Genomic DNA, 15,226 nt, shown 5'->3' on the forward strand with positions numbered 1-15,226 from the left:
GAGCGGCAGAAGTGTCTGTGGATGCAAAGAAGTTTTTGAATGCAGGTGACAAAGTTGATTCTTTCCCAGGGCCTAGAGAATAAAGGTATATAGGGATGTGAAAATCGATTCGGATACGAATCGATTTGACTCCATTCTGGCTGATTCAAATGTTTCGACTTCGGATCGGATCCAGCAGTTTGATGTGAGTTCTACTGTATGTGGGGAGGAGGATGAGAGCCATACCTCAGCCTTTAAAATAAACACAAAGAGGCTCTGGGGTGCCCCAAAATTACCTGTAAGGTGCAGAGCCCACAGTGGGGAGGGGGGAAGTGACCTGACTCACCATTCCTCTGTTGCCACTGGCTCCCATTTTTTGAAGAAGAAGAGGTGTGGAGACACCTGGAGGGAGTGGTTAGGACTGCAGAGCTGGCAGCGGTGAGGAGACATCTCTCCCCACAGCGGGTCTGGCCAGCCACTCACACTGACTGACACAGGGCTAAGCCTTGAAATGTCCTCTGCAAAGCTGCAGGTTGCCATTGGCTGTATGAACGGCACCTTCTGTCGACATCTGGAGATCGCTGCAAGTGGTTCCCTGGTGTCGGCTCTCCCCAGCCCCAGTGCGGGGCTGTTCTTCTGTTTTTGTGTCCATGCTTCACTCTCTCCCCCCCTCCTTCCCCCCATCAATTTCTCTTCTATAAAACAATTTAACAGACGGCGTTAGAAATAGCTCATGCCGCCATGAACAATTCCGTTTTGCCCATAAATTAACATTTCTATTAAATGAAGTAATATCGGAGGGGTGTGTATATATTGTATATAATTTCACATTTAACTCCCGTAAGTGTGGAATTAAGTGCTTAGGAACTTGCCGCGCTCAAGCCAGCAAGCAAACTATTAGCTGGGGCTGTGCTTTAATAAGGTTAAGGGCCTCTGTGTTTTATCATCTCAAATTATTTCCCTGTGCCAGCTCCCCACTGCTCCAGCACCCTTGACTAAGATGCATGGTGCTATTGTCAGTCGTGGTGTGGTGGCTTTTCGTCTTATGATTTATGAGCAAAGCAATTCATTATGCAATTTAAAGTGCAGAAAACTTTGCAAAGCAACTTAATGGCCCAAAGGAATTTCAGAGGAACTGGAGAAAAAGAAGGCTCATCTGTTGAAACTGTGGCCGTTACAAGTGGTTCCTTTCTTATTCAGGGAGCACACACTACTTACTTACTTACTTACTTACTTACTTTATTTGTTTACAAGACCTGTTGGTCCCCATCAGATCCACTTGGCTATCAGGTATTCTGGACACTGGTTTTACCCGAGTTACTGCATCTCTGTTGGAAACCAACAGATAGGAGAGCTTCTGGTCTTGTGGCAGCAAGCATGACTTGTCCCCTTTGCTAAGCAGGGTCTACCCTGGTTGCATCTGAACGGAAGACTACATGTGTCACTGTAAAGTAATCCCCTTAGGGGATGGGGCCGCTCTGGGAAGGGCCCATCCCTCTTGCCTGCAGAGGGTTCCAAGTTCCCTCCCTGGCAGCATCTCCAAGATAGGGCTGAGAGATATTCCTGCCTGCAACCTTGGAGCAGCCACTGCCAGTCTGTGTAGACAAAACTGAGCTAGATGTACCAAGGGTCTGACTTGGTAGAAGGCAGCTTCCTATATTCCTAACCATGGCCAAAGCATTGTTATCAGCTCTCCCCATGCTCTGTCATTACCCTCCAATATGCTTCAGTGGTCCTTATTTGAGAACCAGTGTGATGTACTATTTACAGTGCTGGACTGCAACCAGGGAGAGCCGAGTTCAAATCCCCATCCAGCCATGGAACTCACTGGGTGACTCTGAGCCAGTCACTTCTCTCTCAGCCTGACATACCTCGCAGGGTTGTTGTGGAAATAAACCGAACCATGTGAGCTGCCCTGGACCCCTTAGAGAGAGAGCCGGGTAGATTTTTTTTTTTTAAGTCTAGTCTCCAGTCCCTGACAAATAATTAACCACAGGTCTGTTCTCACAACCATATGGTGGTGGGGGTGGGGGGCTTGGCTGGAGGGGAGGCATGTTGACACCCTCTGCCTTCCTGATGACCCAAGCCCCCATTTGAGTTTACTTAGCCAACTCCCGCACGATCAGACCACCGTGCAATCCAGGAGGGAAGACAAACCCAAGCTGGGTACTCCAGTATCCCATATCCCACAATGCATTGTGCAAGCATGAGAGAGCTAGTCCTCTGTTCTCTAACAGGTCTCCTCTCCCAGGCCCTTCTGTCCTTAGAACTCTTTGGTAAAGCAGCCTGCGGACAGTTTAAAATGCATCAGATGACCCAAAGAAACGACGACAGCAACAACCACAAATATGTATATGCCTCTTTTCAACAAATGTTTTCCCAAAAGTGGAGAAATAAATAAATGAGTAAGATGGCTCCCTGTCCCCAAAGGGCTCACAATCGAAAAAAGAAACCTAAGACAGACACCAGCAACAGCCACTGGAGGGATGCTGTGCTGGAACTGGATAGGGATACTCTCCCCCTGCTAAATCAAGAGAATCACCACGTTAAAAAGGTGCCACTTTGCAGGGGTCAAAAAAAGAAGAAAAGTCGGACAGGCTCAGTTTTTGTCCCACCTCACTGCTGGCTCTGAAGCAGAGGATACTGGATGTGGCTTATCGAGAAGAACATACTCATTTGTCTGATAGGCCTGTTTATGGTTTGCAGTTATTTGAGGTTTCTCCTGCCAGATATTTAAAGTTGTGTGTAGTTCCAAGATGTAGGAGAATATTCTCTTTAGCTTGCTTTAGTGCATTCCCATCTGTGGTATTGGAGGGCAGGGGCCAAAAAAGTCCCTTATTCATTGTGTTTTTGTCCGTGGGGTGATAAAGTCCTTGAGTCAACTACTCATATTTTACTATATTGTAAACTTTATAATGATTTCCAGATTGCTCCTATTGCTCCATATTCTAAAAATTATTGTGGCAGTTCAGATGGACCCTGTATTACTTATTTACTGAGGGTATTCCCACGATCACAGGAAAGCAGGCTAAGGGAGCCCAGCCCACTTTCCTGTGGCCGTGTGCTGCACAACCCCGTTAACCCCGTTTCCCTGATCGTGAGATGCTGCAAGCCTCCTGGCCTCTCCGGTCTCCCCAGAATGCCCCGCGCATTCGCACAGGACATCCTGGAATTTCTGGGGGCCAGTGGCCTCCAATCCCCGCCACCCATACACTCTCTGTGACAGAGCTGGTAATTGTGTGGGCAGCAGATCTGTCTGCCCAGGGACAGCTCCCTTCTCATGGGCCACCTCTAGGTGCTTCACTTTGATCATGTGAAGTGCCTCACTGTTGGATAGAGATGCTGAAGTTACGTACAGTGTGGCCAAATGTCCTCTTCTTACTAATAGTATTAGGCAAGTCATGATATATTCTACAGCCTCTTAACCTCTCTGTTGCTGTTGGATGTAATCTTGTATGCTTTGATGGTTTTAGTTATTTAGTTATTTAGTTATTTATTGTTGAATTTATATACCGCCTTTCATTAAGACAATCCCAAGGTGGTTTACAGCAAAATTTAAAAACAAGACAGTAAAAAAGACACAATTAAAATATGAAACTAAAAATACAAAACAAATCTGATTAAAAAATTTAAAACACAAGCATAAAAGCAATACAAAGTACAAAAGGGCAGCAGCAGAGACCAAAAAAAAAAAGGCAAGATTTAACATGCTCTCTAAAAGCCGTGATGGAGACTGAGGTGCGATAAGCCACTGGGAGAGCATTCCAGAGTCTGGGGGCAGCAACAGAGAAGGCCCTGTCCTGCGTGCACAACAACCGAGCCTCCCTCATTGTTGGCACCTGGAGAAGAGCCCCCTCAGATGACCTCGTCAAGTGGGCAGCGACCCTTGGGAGCAGTTGGTCCCTCAGGTATTCCAGTATTTTTATCGTATTTCCCTCCCCCTGAACAGTGACTGACTAAAGAACCGACTACGCTTTTAACCTGGGTAGTGAATCTGGACTACCTATATCCAGAGCTTGTTGAATTCTGGTTGTTAGAACCTATTTTGCACACTTTGGGTGTGTTTTTAATTCCGGATTTGTTTATTTTAAGCAACACGGATCTCCGTGTACCCATCTCGTAAGACTTTAGAATTGCTACTGTGGAACAATCACAGATTCTGACCTTTTTGAGTTCTGCTCTGTTAAACGTAGCCGGGACAGTCGAATCTGAAAATTCCTTTTGGAACCCAGCAGAGTTGGATTCTCTCAGCATCCCTACTTGCTGCCACTTCCATTACAAACCTTAATCTAAACTGGCACATGCTGGTTTGCAATTAGAGGTGGCTTTTATTCGGTTCGACTGATAACTGGGTACCAGTGCTAGAAGGCAATATTAACACTGTTTCTTGCTTGCTTTAATAGATGCAGTACTCAGGAAATGTTAATGGACTGATTTACACATCATTTATATAAATGAAACTGGATTTTGGTGAAGACCTTAAATTTCAATCTCTATTAACTGGGTGGGGGAAGGAGAGAGAACTAAAACTGAGACCATTTTGCTATAGAGAGTTACATTTATGAGATATGACTTCATGATGTAAGTGCCACCAAATCTCTTTGTGTTATAAATCAATTTTGATCCAATTTAGTTTCCATTTGATGACCGTAATCTAACCATATGAGGCAGGATAAATAAGTTCCTTAAATCAACCAATGTCTCTGTGTAATAAGTAATACTGGAATTATTTTCATTTCTTTCCTTCCAAAAACTTTGTGTTGGAGTTGGGACGGAATTTACAAAGTGGGCGTAAGGATCTTGTGATTTACTGCGAACTTGTAATCTGTGAAGGATTGCAAGGTTCTCTCGCCTTGAGACTTTTCCTTCTTCAAAATGTTGAGACCAATGTATTTAAAACATTGGTCCACTTCATCCTTGGCAACCAGTATTTTCTGTATATCATGTAGCATCAGTCATTGACTACAACCTCTTCATTCACGGGTAGTTGTGTGTTTATATGGGGATAAACCCACTAATGTGTACCCTACCCACACAATTAGGTTCTCACATTTTTCTCACCATATGTGAAAGACTCGTGAGAGATATTCTGGAAGGAAATTGTGGCAGCAATTTGTAATGGGTTAGATCCAAACATGTCTGGCATGAGCAGAAAAACTTGCTTGCTTGCTTGCTTGCTTACTTGGAGGGTGCAAGGTTCACTTTTGGTTATTACCAGCTCATTGGGTGGCAATGCAAAACTTTTTCTAGAGGGCTTCCCAGATTACACCCTACAAAAATGTCACTATGTATCCACTAAGTGTGCCTCTGTACTGCCCGTGTTTCAACCGCCGTGAAGGTGCTGTTCACATGCCCGATGCCTTCTTTCGGGGTTTATCTTTGCGTCACAGTTGCTTCAGTGTTGCATGCAGTGTTCCCTCTAATTCTGATCATCAGTGAGTGGAAAGGTTTTTGTTCTGGGCGGCAGTATCAAGGCAGCGTGTGCACACAAGTCTCTCTCACTCACATACACACAGCACATACGAGAAAATAAAGAATGTACTTTTTTTTTAACCTACCCCACACACAAACAGTCCCTCTAGCCACACACCTTTCCATCCCCACACCACACATCTCTAGGGATGTGCATGGAACTCGGCGGGGAAGGCTCGAAAGCAGGGGGAGTGCCGCTTTAAGGGTGGGGGAGGGTGCACTTACCCCTCCCGCCACTTTTCCCCGCTGGCGCTCCAGTTTTCCAAAATCCATGGGGTGGCAGCGTACCTCCCTGTTGCCCCGTTTGCCCCTGTTGTCCAGAACTAAGCAGAAGTGTGGGCATGAACACACTGCGGGGGGGGGGGGGTACAAGGCGGACGTGTGTCGGTGACCAGATACTTCCACTTAGTTCTCGACAACGGGGGCAAACGTTTTGTGTAAAACACTGTTGTGTTTTAATCTGTAAACCTCCCATAGATTTTATATAGGGCACAATGTTCCTTCTAACAGGGATTCCCAGATGTTGTTGACTACAACTCCCAGAATCCCCACCTACTATGGCTTTTGCTTGGGGAGTATGGGAGTTGTAGTCAAAAACATCTGGGAATCCCTGTTAGAGAGAACACTGATGGGGTGGTATATAAAGGCAATAAATACATAAATCTCCACTGGTTCTCACCATCATCAGCTCCTGTTGCCATATCCTACACCTTTCCTAAGATTTATCTGGTCCTTGGGACTGGCTTCTGGAGAAAGTGCAGGGGGTTGTACCACAGAAGAGTGGGATAGCGAAGCCCTCTCACACAAGCAGAGTTATGCTTATGGTTCTCTCTGCTCAATCCATAGGGCTTGGTTCTCCTCTCCAGTTGAATCTGCTTTAGATCTTGCTGTGTTCAGGATTATTCATCAGTTAATGATTAAAGTATTTACATTAATGCATATCAGGCCTGCTCAATGCACGCCCCCCCCCCCAGCTTTTTTTGGACTACAACTCTCATAATCCCCACCCACAATGGCCAATAGCCAGGGCTTATAGGAATTGTAGAGCAACATATGTTGTCTGCAGTTCTTTTATGCGGATTTGCAAATGGGATGGAGGTTTGCAAATGATGTGCGGCGAAGGATTCCGAAAGGGCAAACTGTTCCCAATGAGTCGGGCTTGATGAAAGGAATTCAATGTTGAACCTTTAAGTGAAATCCAATACCATTGATTCGCTGACTAAGAAGGGCAGTGATGTTTATTTCATTGCATGTTTCTATAGATGGGTTGTTCAACTCAGTTTGCATAATGCCAAAGCAGATGAAGCCTTGGGAATGTAGCCTGCTATAACATGTCTATTTTTCGGCTCCTTTGTTTCGCTTGGTATTTGGGAGGCCGAGGGTCCACTTCCACTGCCCAGTTGCTATATGGATTTTTGCATGCTGCTACAAAGGGGTATGCAACCTCTCCCCTCCTGTAGCAAGTTGGCCTCTGTGAGGTCTATAAAATCATGCATGGTGTGGAGAAAGTGGAGCGAGAGAAATTCTTCTCCCTCTCACATCACCTCGAACCAGGGGTCATCCTGTGAAATTGAGTGCCAGGAAATCTAGGACCAGCAAAAGGAAGTGCTTTTCCACACAATGCACAATCAACTTGTGGAATTCTCTGCCATGAGATGTGGTGACAGCCAACAACCTGGATGGCTTTAAGAGGGGTTTGGATAACTTCATGGAGGAGAAGTTTATCATCGGCTGCTAGCTGGAGGGCTAAAGGCCACCTCCAGCCTCAGAGGCAGGATGCCTCTGAGTACCAGTTGCAAGGGAGTAACAGCAGGAGAAAGGGCATGCAAATACCTCTTGCCTGTGGGCTTCTCAGAGGCTTCTCAGAGGCATCTGATGGGCCACTTTGTGAAACAGGATGCTGGGCTAGATGGGCTTTGGGCCTGATCCAGCAAGGCTCTTCTTATGTTCTTATGAAGGAAGCCCCCACTGGAGTTTAGGTGGTTTCACTCACTAAACCATGCTCCAGTTCAAGGTCCCAGTAGTCGCTGCCACCACTCTCTGCTTCCAGACAGAATTCGGAACGGGGTCTGAACCAACCTGTGGAGAATCCCCTCCGCCGAGCAGGAGTCTGTCTTGGTTCACACCTTCTGTTACATTTCCCTTTTAAAGTAGTCCAATCAAGTGGGCCAGTTCATGGGGAGCCATCTCCAGAGTCCCTGAACACACACACACACACACACACACACACACACACACACACACACCAAGGTGGTTCTCTGTAAAAGATTACTTTATCAATCTACAGCAACCAAGGTGGGTAAGGGAGTAGGTAAGGTGAAGGTAAAGTTGTGCCGTTGAGTCGTGTCTACTCCTGGTGCACTTTATTTGGTAGTGTGTCCCTCTCAGTCTCAGAGCCTCCACAGAAGAGCTTGGTTCCTCAGATTTCAGACCCAGAGCACAGTTAATCACTGCTTTACAAACATTTCCAAGTGCATAACAGTTTTGGGACATTGCAAGCAAACGGGATTGTTCTAAACTTTGCAATTTCCCTGCAGTCACGTGAAGTTGACAATAAATGCAGGTTTCTGAGAGACACAATTCTTGTGGTATTCATCTGGAAAGCAGCAATTGCCAACATATGTCATACGTCATTACAACAGAGAACTGGAGACAGAATTATTCATTATATGGCTTCAGAGTGCCCTAAATTGGAGAATAAGATTATTGGGAGTACATGATTTCCCCAGATTGTGACTTAATAGTGACTAAGGGGGGCACATTACTCATATCTGCATGAAAAACAATGTCAGACACCCAGCAGTGAATTGCCGGCAATGAAATGTGGAGCCCTTAGGGTATTAGCTTCTGATGTTAGCAAAGTGTGTGTCTCTTGCTTGATATAAATGACTTGGGGTCCTGAAGGTTGGGGTGCTGGCACCATTTGCAAATTGATCTGGTAGTTGGCAAGTTATTTACTACCCTGTTATGCATTCCTTTGCAAACAAATGAAGATAATTGCTTTGCAATTACTTTAAATAAGATTTTACTAACTTGTAATATGTGCCAGGAAAATGAATAATGTCGACTCTTGCTACGGTGAGTTTTATTAGAAGTCCGTCCTTTTTGCGTATGTACTAACATGAGGCTGCTTCAGGGGAGGGTGGGGGAAATATCTTCCCAGTGAAAGTTGACAAAGATGGAGGTCATTCACACTATCAAACACCGAGACACTTCACACAATTGGTGTGAATCGCTGTTTGGGGTTGTGCAGGGAACTGTCCCTGGGCGGCCGGATCAACCGCCCAAACAACTGCTGGCTCCGTCCAAGCTCCAGGATAAGAACATAAGACCTAAATAATCCCAGTGGTAACTGGCACCCTTAGTGCAATTCCAAAAGACCTTAAAGAGCACCTCAACACCATCGGGGCCACAGAAATCACCATCAGCCAATTACAAAAAGCAATTTTACTGGGAACAGCCTATATTCTGCGACGATATCTATAATAAGAGCAACAACATTCACAATAAAATTCAGCCATCCCAGATCCTTGGGAAGGACTCGATGTTTGGATAGAACAAACCAGTCAGTAACACCTGTTTATACCTTCAGTTCCACTCTTCCCGATCACAAAAGCATTCATAATTGGAATTGGGGCTGGGTGGGTGCGGGGGCGGGGGGATGACCATTAGAAATGCCTATAGAAATGCCTTGTTGGATCATAACAGGTTCACCATTCAGTTTTCTAACAGCAGCTAGCCAGATGGTTCTGTGTCTGGATGTCATTATGATACTCTGTGTATGTTGGTATTGCTGATACTCCAACGTTCTTATGAATATACTGCTCCCCAGACACACACACACACACACACACACACAAAGCTCTTAACATCATCAACGTAGGGAAAAGAGAACAATAGGAAGACAACAAACACGACAAATATGTACATACCGCTTTCCCACAAAAGTTCCCAAAGCAGTTTACATAGCCACTGGAGGGACGCTGTGCTGGGGATGGAGAGGGCCAGTTGCTCTCCCTCTGCTCAGTAAAGGGAATCACCACTAAAAAGGTGCCACTTTGTTAGGGGACGCTGTCTTCCTGTCCCAAAGGGGCTCACGGCCTTAAAAGAAAGACAGAGGAGAAGAAGCACAAAGGAGACCCTGGCAAGAGCCACTGAAGGGATGCTGAGCTGGTCAGGGGCAGCTGGTTTTGCCCACGAAAAATGTGGCCCAAACCATTTTGAAAGCTGCTTCCTTGCCCAGGTGGCGAGGGAGATGAGGTGTTGGAGGAGGAGATGTGTTCTTTTGATCAAAGAAATCTCAAGATATACTCAGGAGATCTTCCCAATGACTGGGTCTTACTTTTGAGTAAGCTTGCTTAGGATGCACCTGAATTTTCAGCTTCTAGAACACTTGGGCAATATGTGGATGTCGGAATGAAATCTTTCCCCATGACCCTAAAATAATTATTTCTCTAAGAAACTCAAAAGTCCAAAACAAAGCAAAGTTCTGTGGCCACAAATAGAGACTGAGCATGCCTTAAATTATATATAACTGAGTTCTATAAATATTACATTGGGGAGCATCAAGCCAGCTACCAAAGCCACGTGGGAAGGAAGTCCTGTGATTTATTTCCAGCAATAATGAAACCAGGAACCTACTACAACCTGCACACAGATTCCGTAAGGCTGCCACTCCCGCATCTTGGCAAGAGAATTGTTCTACCTACATAATAAGGGGCCTACGCTGCTGTAGAGTACACTAGCTAGGATCTGACAAACCCCTAGCCCCTTACTTAAAAGTAGGCCCTTTTCTCCCTGTTCACGAGTACCCCTTGTTTCAGATTTCCCGGTGGCCAACTAGTTGAGCACTCCGTGTCTTTTCCCAGAGCTCTTCTCGAGCTCTCCTATGGCATTGTTCTTGATGAGTTCAGGGTCCCTCCCTGTCTGCATCTTCCGGGGGTTCTGGAGGGACCCCCAATGACCTTGAGGGGTCAGGGATGGGAAGCGTGTCCTCGGCAGAGTCTTGGGGCCTGACCTCTTGGCTATTTTCCTGTCCTTTGGGCTCAGAATTGTTCGCAGGTGGGTTCGTGATGCTAGGTTCAGGGGTCTCCACATCTGCAGAGGACTCCTCAGGCAAGACAGGGGCCTCAGGCTCACCAAGTGCTGCCTCATCCTGTGACTGACCCTCTGGAGGTCCCAAGCGACGTCTACTTCTGTGGGGTCTTCCTCTGGTGGTCCGGGGTGGTCCCCGACACTTGTGCAGATCTGAGAAGCATTTGTTTTACAGGCCACAAGAAGGATGCCTTGGAAACCATTCAGGCCTAGGCAGAACCCCCTCTGAAGATCACTGTTGCAGTCTTGCTTTGCCTTTCCTGGAGAAACTTACATTGATGGATGTAACAGGCAGCCCAATGTCGGCGTTAGGACCCATTGTAGCTGCTGCACAATCTGAATGGGAGGAGAGCTGGTCTTGTGGTAGTAAGGCATGAATTGTCCCTCCTCCCTCTCCCATGTGCCGCTTCCCAAGCTCCCAGAGGTAGTGGCGCTCTTACCCCTGGACCTCGGGCCTAGATCCAGGGCCTCCACACACCCTGGAGGCCCCCCAATCCTCTTTTGTCTGTCCTGGGTGGTGTGGTCCCTGCTGGCCTGCACTGCATTGCATGGCTGAATGTGACTATGGCCAGTGCCGGGTGCTTTAGAGACAGAGTGGGGAGTGGGGAAAGCAAAATGTGGGTTGGGAATGTGTGAAGTTGCATGTTGAAATGTTTCTGCTACTGCATATTTGTATAAATAAACCCCATGTGTCAGGAATATGGTGGTGAAGATGCTTAGTTTGCAGCAGGAGGGGGCCCTCCAAAGGACTTTAGGTCCAGGCTTAAGAATTACCCACATGCACCTCTGTGCAAGGATCCATGCTGCTCCTGAGCTCCACATGTTCCTAGATGTTCTAGCAAAATCAATTGCACCCCCAGCCCCAATGAAGACAGGACACACTCAGTTGGAGTAAAATAGGGCCAGCTGCCCAGAGTGGAGACTGCCGAGACCCAAGCAGCCCACCTCCTTCCCTCATTGGTTGACCCCTGTCACATGGAGGGGGAGGCAGGATGGCACCCATGCCTGCCTCATGTGACAGGGCCACAATCCCGCCCCATCACACTGGCGCGGTGGCGGGGACCGGCATTTCCATTTGAAAGTCTATTGTTGAGCATCATGAACTTCTTGGAATGGAGCATCAGCGTTGGGGACGAATTGGGGATGGGGCTGAAGTTCAGTGGTCGAGCATCTGCTTAGCATGTAGGAGGTCCCCAGTTCCATTCCTCGCATCTTTAGGGCTGTGGAAAATTCCTGCCCAAAGCACTGTGTAGCTAAGACTGAGCCAGATGGACCGAGGGTCTGACTCAGTAGATGGCTGCTTCCGATGTAATTCAAGGACTTCCCCAATGCAGTATGCCTCATCACAGGATCCTGACAGCAGCTCTTGTGTGCTAGGCTGATATTTTATTTATTTATTTATTTATTTCCCACTCTTCTTCCAAGGAGCCCAGAGTGGTGTACTACATACTTCAGTTTCTCCTCACAACAACCCTGTGAAGTAGTTTAGGCTGAAAGAGAAGTGACTGGCCCAGAGTCACCCAGCTAGTCGCATGGCTGAATGGGGATTTGAACTCAGGTCTCCCCGGTCCTAGTCCAGCACTTTAACCACTACACCACACTGGCTCATAGATATGCCAAGTGCCACTGTATTCCAAGAGCACCAGGAGAGATGGCTAGGTGTCCTGCTGTTAATGTGGGTCATGTCGGTGTAGAACACAAACAAAACCCCTAGTTGGCCTATTATGAGGCAACCAAGTGGTCTTAATGGCAGCTATTCATAGGGGACAGACAAAAGTGTTGAACACCCAAGGTGCACAGGCTCATCTCTGCTCATACGTGGCACTTTTCAGCATGAGTAAGAAGATCTCATAAACCCCATGTTTAATGGTCAATATAAGTGTCTGTTAATGCTGAAATTTAATAAAAAATTAAATTGTTGTTAGGTCTTAATTTTTAATCAGTTTTATGTGGTCATGAACTGCCCAGAGACAGAAATTGGTGTGGTTTACAAATCTGATGGATGAATGAATTCCTGAATAAAATGTAAATAAATGTATGGCAACAATATTTATTCTCCAGGAAAAAGAGGAGATGCGCTTTTTTTTCCTTTTTGCACTTTTCCGAAAAGTGCATCTCCATGCCCTGCTCAATCAGGCTCAATTCTTAATTCAGGCAGTAATTACCAAATGCGGCACCACAAGCAAGAAATAAATTGCACGATTAAGTGTTGCAGGAAGCCCAAAGATCCACCAATGGTCCCTCTCTGCTTTCATGGCAGCTTAACTGCAGCTAACAACCATATTAAAAAGTAGCTTTAACTACCAAATAAATATAGTTTAGTATCAACCATCTGAAATACTTCTAGAACTACTGTGAAACATAAAATAAATTGTTTCAGAGATTTTTGTTATAATTCCTTTCCACCAATCCTGGGCACTAACCCATATTTGAAAAGTTGAGCATGGGAAGAGAACTGTTTGTCGGTCCAACGAGATAGTTTGGGGGAGTTTGTGGCCTTAATTTTCTCAAATTACTTGACCAAGATCACCCATGCACACTGTTGTATAGATGTTGGGCGATGAGGTTGTGGTGAGGAGGTTGTGGGGGGATACAGGGGGCTTGTCTGGTGTGGTAGTGACTCCCCTGTTCCCTTGCTCTAGGGGATTACTTGGCCAGGACTTTTAGATGGCAAGGGAGCAGCCTGATTTAGTGCTGACTTCCATAATGCAGACTCTTTTGGAGGGGAGGGAGGGAGGGCTCTCCATGCCCAGAGCCGTGAAACGATACTTCATAGGCAGGGTACTCACGATTCGTGCCGTATCTGGGGGCAGAAGATAGGAGTCGATCCTCGTCTGTTTTTCAGCCTGGTTTCATTTCTGCACCCCAGTGTCATGCTGGGGCTGTTTCTGATCCTTTTCTGACCTTTGGGTGGCATGATTTGTCTGTGGGGGCTAGCCCAGAAGGGATGAGGCCGACCTCAGGACAGGAGCTTGTGCATGGAGCTGTTAACTGGCTGCCATCTTGGATCCTCTTACAATGTGAGCTTTACAGAAAAGAAATGGTGAAGGAAATGTTACAAACAAAAGGAGATGCGATGTCGTTTCAGGCGAGGGAGCTTGGCCAACACAATGAGCAGTTCTACATTCTTCAGTAAAACTTGAAGAAGAAACGGTAAAACTTGCTTCCTGGTAATGCTCTCACTGTAGAGAGCATTGCCAGCATCACTGCAGTCTATCCAATTCAGTACAGTGGCAATAAATACAGTGATGCTCACGGCACTTCTGCAGATTCTGTGCAGCGAATCGGGTCTCTGTCACTTCTGGGTCTCCAGCAGCAGCAGCAGCAGCAGCAGCAGCAGCAGCAGCAGCAGCACTGTTTTAAGTTCCACCAATGTTAGAATCGTACATCATGTTGGCAGTTCCTTTCCCTTTTTCTGCTCACTCACAGCAAGCTCCCTGGAGACCTTTCCACTCTGGCTTCTGGTGCAACTGCTTTGCTCCTAGACCCAGCTGTTGCTGAAATATTTGTTTATTAAAAATCTATTGTATACCACCGCCTCTAAAGATTCTAGGTGGTGAACAATAACAATAGCAATAACCAGAAAAAGAAACAAAGGCCACAAGTCTGGCGAAAAAAGGTAGGTCTTGAGAAGGGCCTTCAAAGCCACTAAGGAAGGAGCTTAATAAATCTGGGGGGGAGGGTGTTCCAAAGAAGGGGTGGCCACAGAGGAGGCCCTCCTCTGGTTCCAGGCATCACACACTACACCAGGGTCCAGGACACTAAGGAGGACCAGCTGAGATGACCTCACAGGATGGGATACAACTGGCCAAGAGAGGCGATCCCAGAGATATACAGAGGCTAAGCCCTGAAAGGTTTTGTAAGTGAGAGCTAGCACCTTAAATTAGATGTGGAAGTGAAGAGGCAACCAGCAGTGACCATAAAGGAGGTGTAACACTCTTTTGATGAGTTGCAGCTGCGGGTGATGGAAATAGTAGTTCAGCCATGGCTGGAGACTCAAGGCGGCCTACTCATATTCTAGGTCAAGTTGAGTTCTCAGAACATTCTGAGTACAACCAGCCCACTGAGAAGTTCTCCACACTGAACATGCCCTTAGCAAATAGGAATGGAAGAGGGGTTCCAGACTTGGATTCTTCTTAGAGACTCCTTTGGTATGTACATATATGGATTTTTAGCATCATCCTGAATTATGGAAGTCATACTTTTTTCTCATCCTGGATGAACAAAATATTGTCGTTAATTAAACTGCAGCCATTGACGACTGGCCTAGAGTTTCAAGAGGAGCCCATTTCCACAGTCACCCAGATTAAGCCAGACAGATATCAGCACTCAGCTTCGGCATCTGGCTCTTTGCATCCCCTCCTGTGTTAGATGTCCTGATTTGGGAACCAATGGGTGATTTATTAGCTCTGAAGATTGGTGCCTCGTAGACCGACAATCAATGCAGAGGCGGCGATGGACAGTGAAAAAGAGAACCTGCAGGAAAGAGTCCTGCAGATGCTAGGAGGCATGGCTGCCAGAATGATTAAAAGTAACTAATCACTCTAGGAGCAGAGAGAAACATTTGGAGAGGAGCTAACAACATATGGTACAAGATCTGGGTCTGCCCCAGGGCAAGGAAGGCTCAGTCCCTCTAGCTTCCCCCCTGGAGGGTTGGAATTTTAATTATATTGTACTTTTG

The 15,226-nt window shown here is 46.4% G+C and overlaps 1 protein-coding gene across 18 annotated transcripts in view; it reads left to right on the forward strand.

Annotated features, from left to right (window-relative positions):
• Positions 1-15,226, forward strand: part of RBFOX1 (RNA binding fox-1 homolog 1) — a 1,664,339-nt gene that overhangs the window by 972,600 nt on the left and 676,513 nt on the right. The window lies entirely within an intron of this gene.

This window comes from Hemicordylus capensis, chromosome 13, assembly GCF_027244095.1.
Source record: "Hemicordylus capensis ecotype Gifberg chromosome 13, rHemCap1.1.pri, whole genome shotgun sequence".
Lineage (NCBI taxonomy): Eukaryota > Metazoa > Chordata > Lepidosauria > Squamata > Cordylidae > Hemicordylus > Hemicordylus capensis.